Source organism: Heloderma suspectum, chromosome 3 (assembly GCF_057233095.1).
Source record: "Heloderma suspectum isolate Gila_16-S chromosome 3, 16-S_ref, whole genome shotgun sequence".
Classification (NCBI taxonomy): Eukaryota; Metazoa; Chordata; class Lepidosauria; order Squamata; family Helodermatidae; genus Heloderma; species Heloderma suspectum.
The window spans coordinates 5,445,629-5,452,148 of record NC_139460.1 but is presented as its reverse complement, the minus strand read 5'-3'; positions in this window follow the sequence as shown (position 1 = coordinate 5,452,148).

The window sequence follows — 6,520 nt, the reverse complement described above, 5'->3', positions numbered from 1 at the left end:
TCGAGACCCAAGTATGTCGCGAAGACCCATGGACTTGCCAGGTATGTTGTCTCCTGGGAGGACAGATTAGAGACGTGACTGAAAGGTTGCCTGCGCTCATAAAGCCCACTGACAGGTATCCCTTTCTTCTCATCCATGCGGGAACAAATGATACCGCCAAGCGGAGCTACGAAGAGATCACGTCAGACTTTGAAGCTTTGGGAAGGAAACTCCAGACCTTTGGGGCCCAGATCATTTTCTCATCCATCCTTCCAGTAGTTAGAAGAGGGATAGAAAGGGAATGAAAAATACTCCGGGTGAATGACTGGCTACGAAGGTGGTGCCGATGAGAGAGATTTGGATTCTGGGAATACGGGCTGTACTTCATGGAAGATGGACTGTTGGCAAGGGACGGGTTGCACCTCACAAAGGATGGGAAGAATGTGTTTGGCCACAGCATGAAGAACTTCATCAGGAGGGCTTTAAACTGAATCCTACAGGGAAGGGAGATATAATGTTGGGGGTAACAATGGACGTAGGCGCATGCACTGCAACGGAGAGAACAGCTCTGATAGCACCCAATAATAGTCTTCAGACACACGTAGGAAGAAAGCCAGACTATGAAGCACATGGTCTTCGATGTCTATATACTAATGCACAGAGTATGGGAAACAAACAGAACAAACTTGAACTCTTAGTACAAGAGGGAAATTATGACCTCATAGGTATAACTGAGACTTGGTGGGATGACTCTCATGACTAGAATAGAGCAATGGAAGGATATAACTTGTTCAAAAAGAATAGGAGGAACAGAAAGGGAGGTGGGGTTGCACTGTATGTGAAAAATATATATCTCTGCACAGAAATACAGGAGGAGGAGCTTGGTAGCCCCATCGAGAGCATCTGGGTTGAAATAAATGGAGCAAAGAATAAAAGGAACCTGGTGGTCTGAGTCTACTACCGGCCACCCAATCAAGGAGAAGACAAGGATGAAACTTTTGAAAAGCAAACTGCCAATATTTTAAGGAAGCATGATGTAGTAGTAATGGGGGACTTCAATTTCCCCAATACTTCTTGGGAGACATATTCTGCAAAACATGGCCCCTCCAGGAAATTCCTGACTTGTGTGGCAGATAACTTCCTCCTACAGAAAGTAGAGGAAGGAACTAGAGGATCGGCTACCCTTGACTTCATCCTAACCAACAGAGATGATGTAGTGGATAAAGTAGCAATTACAGGAACTCTGGGGGAAAGCGACCATGTTGCACTTCAGTTCTTGGTTCTAAGGCAAGCAAAAGCTGAGTGTAGTTAAACACGTACCCTGGATTTTAGGAAAGCTGATTTGAATCAACTCAGAACAATGATCAGTCAGGTCCCATGGCAAGCGACTCTAACAAGAAAAGGAGTCCAAGATGGGTGGGAGCTTTTAAAAAAGGAAACTCTCAAGGCACAATCACAAACAATTCCAACAAGAAGAAAAGGTGGAAGACAACAGAAGAAGCCGATGTGGCTTCACAAAAAGCTTAGAGATGACTCAAAAACAAAGAAGTACACATATAGGAAGTGGAGAGAAGGCCAAGTAACAAAGGAAGAGTACAGGCAGGTAGCATAGAATTGCAGGGACGGCGTCAGGAAGGCTAAAGCTGAGAACGAGCTGAGGTTAGCGAGGGATACTAAAAACAACAAAAAGGCTTTCTTCAGCTACGTGCATAGTAAAAGGCAGAGGAAAGAAATGGTGGTTCAGCTATTAAATCAGGATGGCAAAACGATAACAGATGACAAAGAAAAGGCAGAGGTGCTCAATTCCTACTTTGGCTCAGTCTTCTCCCAAAAGAGGGTCTATGACCCCCCTGGCAAAGGCGAAGTACAGGCTGAAGGGGCAGGATTGCAGCTTGAGATCGATAGGCATATGGTCAGGGAACACCTAATTACTTGGAATGAGTTCAAATCTCCAGGGCCAGATGAACTGCATCCTAGAGTCATAAAGGAACTGGCAGAAGAACTCTCAGCACTGCTGTCTATTCTCTTTGAGCACTCATGGAGGACAGGGGAAGTGCCAGATGACTGGAAGAGGGCTAATGTTGTCCCTATCTTCAAAAAGGGTAAAAGGGAGGAACCTGGGAACTACAGACCAGTCAGTCTGACATCAATCCCTGGGAAAATTCTGGAGCAGATTCTAAAGCAATCCATCTGTAAGCACCTTGAAAACAATGCAGTGATTACCCAAAGCCAACATGGATTTGTCAAGAACAAATCTTGCCAGACGAATCTGATCTTATTTTTTGATCAAGTCACTTCCCTTGTGGACCATGGGAATGCTGTAGACATAATATATCTCGACTTCAGCAAAGCTTTTGACAAGGTGCCCCATGATATCCTGATGAGCAAACTAGCTCAAAGTGGGCTAGATGAAACAACGACCCGGTGGATCCACAGTTGGCTACAGAATCGGACTCAAGGAGTGCTTATCAATGGGACCTTCTCCAACTGGGGAGAGGTAATGAATGGGGTACCGTGATCATCCCAGAGTGCAGGACACGGAATAATGGGCTCAAGTGACAGGAAGCCAGATTCTGGCTGAACATCAGGAAAAACTTCCTGACTGTAAGAGCAATACGACAATGGAACCAATTACCTGGGGAGGTGGTGGGCTCTCCCACACTGGAGGCCTTCAAGATGAGGCTGGACAGCCATCTGTTGGGGATGCTCTGACCTGGATTCCTGCATTGAGCAGGGGGTTGGACTCGATGGCCTTGTAGGCCCCTTCCAACCCTACTATTCTATGATTCTATGACTTGAGTTTAGTGTTGCTCATATCTGACATCACATGGTGTAAATGTGTTGTCATCAGTTATTTCTACATATGTGGGGGCATTTAAAAGTGCAGTACATGCCAGTGGAGGTTGGTGATTCCAATGTCAGTGGGGTGGTGAATCCACTGTGGGTTTCAGGCAGAACTCTAAAGGAGCTATCCAAGGTGCTTCCATAGCATGGACAGCTCCTTTAGAGGTCTGATTGGAACCCAGAGCAGATTCACCGCCCCACTGGCATCAGAGCGACCAGCCTCCACTGGTACATTTACACTCATGCGTAGATTCACACAGAGTCCACAGTGGTGAAGTCCAGAATTTTATTATGTCATTCTGCCTCACGTGTGGAAAGGCTTGTTAGAAATGGGCAACAACGCTTGTTAGTTCATTGTTTGGGCCAGTGGGAGGTGATCATTGCGATAATCTTGCTGACTACTCTTCTCTCTGGTAAATAAGGCGTTAACTTGCTTAACCTGCCTTTAATTGCCCTTTTGTCCGCTCCTGTTTTGATCACTCCCCTTCTCATCTGGCCTCTTCCCTTTTTTCTCCCTGCAATGAGATGCTGTTTTATTTTCCAGCAGCAGAGAAGACTATGCATGTTTCTTCTTTTTTACTTCAAATAAAGTTTTTTTTATCCTTCTCTTTCCCCTTGACCGTAAGCCTTAACAGACTGTTTATTGCAACGGCTCTCTGCCAGTTTATCAAACTACTTCCAGTATTCCCATAAGGCTCTGATATCAGTTGTGTGTGTGTGAACTTGAAATTATCTCTCCCGCCCGCCCATCTGTAAGAATGTAAGAGCCGGGCTGTATCAGACCACGGGTGTTGCTCTCCCCTGTTTCCAGCATAGCCCAGGCAGATGCAGGACTGCAGTGGGGGAATCTGAGAGGTGAACTGGGCATTCCCCTGGTTCAAAGCTCACATAGAATCATAGAATAGTAGGGTTGGAAGGGGCCTACAAGGATATCGAGTCCAACCCCCCGCTCAATGCAGGAATCCAAGTCAGAGCATCCCTGACAAATGGCTGTCCAGCCTCGTCTTGAAGGCCTCCAGTGTGGGAGAGCCCACCACCTCCCCAGGTAATTGGTTCCATTGTCGTATTGCTCTTACAGTCAGGAAGTTTTTCCTGATGTTCAGCTGGAATCTGGTTTCCTGTAACTTGAGCCCATTATTCCGTGTCCTGCACTCTGGGATGATCGAGGAGAGATCCTGGCCTTCCTCTCTGTGACATGCTTTAAAGTCTTTGAAGAGCGCTATCATATCTCCCCTCAGTCTTCTCTTCTCACGGCTGAACATGCCCAGTTCTTTCAGTCTCTCTTCATAGGGCTTTGTTTCCAGTCCCCTGATCATCTTTGTTGCCATCCTCTGAATCCTCTGCAGTTTGTCTGCATCCTTCTTAAAGTGTGGTGCCCAGAACTGGACACAGTTTTCCAGATGAGGCCTAACCAGTGCTGAGTAGAGGGGAACTAGTACTTCCCGGGTTTTGGAAGCTATGCTTCTATGAATGCAGCCCAAAAGAGCATTTGCCTTTTTTGCAGCCACATCACATTGTTGGCTCATCTTCAGCTTGTGATCGACAACAATTCCAAGATCCTTCTCGCTTGTAGTGTGGTTGAGCCATGTATCCCCCATCTTGTAACTGTGCATTTGGTTTCTTTTTCCTAGGTGCAGAACTTGGCATTTATCCCTATTAAATGTCATTCTGTTGTTTTCTGCCCAGCGCTCCAGTCTATCCAGATCACTTTGAATTGTGTTTCTGTCTTCCAAAGTGTTAGCTATCCCGCCCAATTTTGTGTCATCTGCAGATTTGATCCGCATTCCCTGCACCTCCTCCTCCAAGTCATTAATAAAAATGTGGAAGAGCACTGGGCCCAGGACTGAGCCCTGCGGTACCCCACTCGTTACCTCTCCCCAGTTGGAGAAGGTCCCATTGATAAGCACTCTTTGAGTCTGATTATGTAGCCAACTGTGGATCCACCGGATCATTGTTTCATCTAGCCCACTTTGAGCTAGTTTGCTCATCAGGATATCATGGGGCACCTTGTTGAAAGCTTTGCTGAAGTCGAGGTATATGATGTCTACAGCATTCCCACGGTCCACAAGGGAGGTGACTTGATCAAAAAATGAGATCAGATTTGTCTGGCAGGACTTGTTTTTGACAAATCCATGTTGGCTTCGAGTAATCACGGCATTGTTGTCAAGGTGCTTCCAGATGGATTGCTTTATGATCTGCTCCAGAATTTTCCCAGGGATTGATGTCAGACTGACTGGTCTGTAGTTCCCAGGTTCCTCCTTTTTACCCTTTTTGAAGATAGGGACAACGTTAGCCCTCCTCCAGTCATCTGGCACTTCCCCCGTCCTCCATGATTTCTCAAAGAGAATAGACAGCGGTTCTGAGAGTTCTTCTGCCAGTTCCTTTATGACTCTAGGATGCAGTTCATCTGGCCCTGGAGATTTGAACTCATTCCAAGTAATTAGGTGTTCCCTGACCATATGCCTATCGCTCTCAAGCTGCAATCCTGCCCCTTCAGCCTGTACTTCGCCTTTGCCAGGGGGGTCATAGACCCTCTTTTGGGAGAAGACTGAGCCAAAGTAGGAATTGAGCACCTCTGCCTTTTCTTTGTCATCTGTTATCGTTTTGCCATCCTTATTTAATAGCTGAACCACCATTTCTTTCCTCTGCCTTTTACTATGCATGTAGCTGAAGAAAGCCTTTTTGTTGTTTTTAGTATCCCTCGCTAACCTCAGCTCGTTCTCAGCTTTAGCCTTCCTGACGCCATCCCTGCAATTCTATGCTACCTGCCTGTACTCTTCCTTTGTTACTTGGCCTTCTTTCCACTTCCTATATGTGTCCTTTTTTGTTTACAGGTCATCCCTAAGCTTTTTGTGAAGCCACATTGGCTTCTTCTGTTGTCTTCCACCTTTTCTTCTTGTTGGAATTGTTTGTGATTGTGCCTTGAGAATTTCCTTTTTTAAAAGCTCCCACCCATCTTGGACTCCTTTTCTCGTTAGCATCGCTTGCCATGGGACCTTACTGATCATTGTTCTGAGTTTATTAAAATCAGCTTTCCTAAAATCCAGGGTACGCGTTTGACTACACTCAGCTTTTGCTTGCCTTAGAACCAAGAACTGAAGTGCAACATAGTCGCTTTCCCCCAGAGTTCCTGTAATTGCTACTTTATCCACTACGTCATGTCTGTTGGTTAGGATCAAGTCAAGGATAGCCGATCCTCTAGTTCCTTCCTCTACTTTCTGTAGGAGGAAGTTATCTGCCACACAAGTCAGGAATTTCCTGGAGGGGCCATGTTTTGCATAATATGTCTCCCAACAAGTATCGGGGAAATTGAAGTCTACTACTACATCATGCTTCCTTAAAACATTAGCAGTTTGCTTTTCAAAAGCTTCATCCTCGTCTTCTCCTTGATTGGGTGGCCAGTAGTAGACTCCGACCACCAGGTTCCTTTCATCCTTTTATTGTAACCCAGATGCTCTCGATGGGGCTACCAAGCTCCTCCTCCTGTATTTCTGTGCAGAGATATGTATTTTTCACATACAGTGCAACCCCGCCTCCCTTTCTGTTCCTCCTGTTCTTTTGAACAAGTTTCACTAAGTCCCTTTGCTTAGTGTATTGCAGCCACAAACCAGAGGGATAACTCTCTACGTCATGAGTGCTACACAGACTACAGGATACCACCTAGTCTGTGGCAGTGCACATGACAGTAGAATCAGTG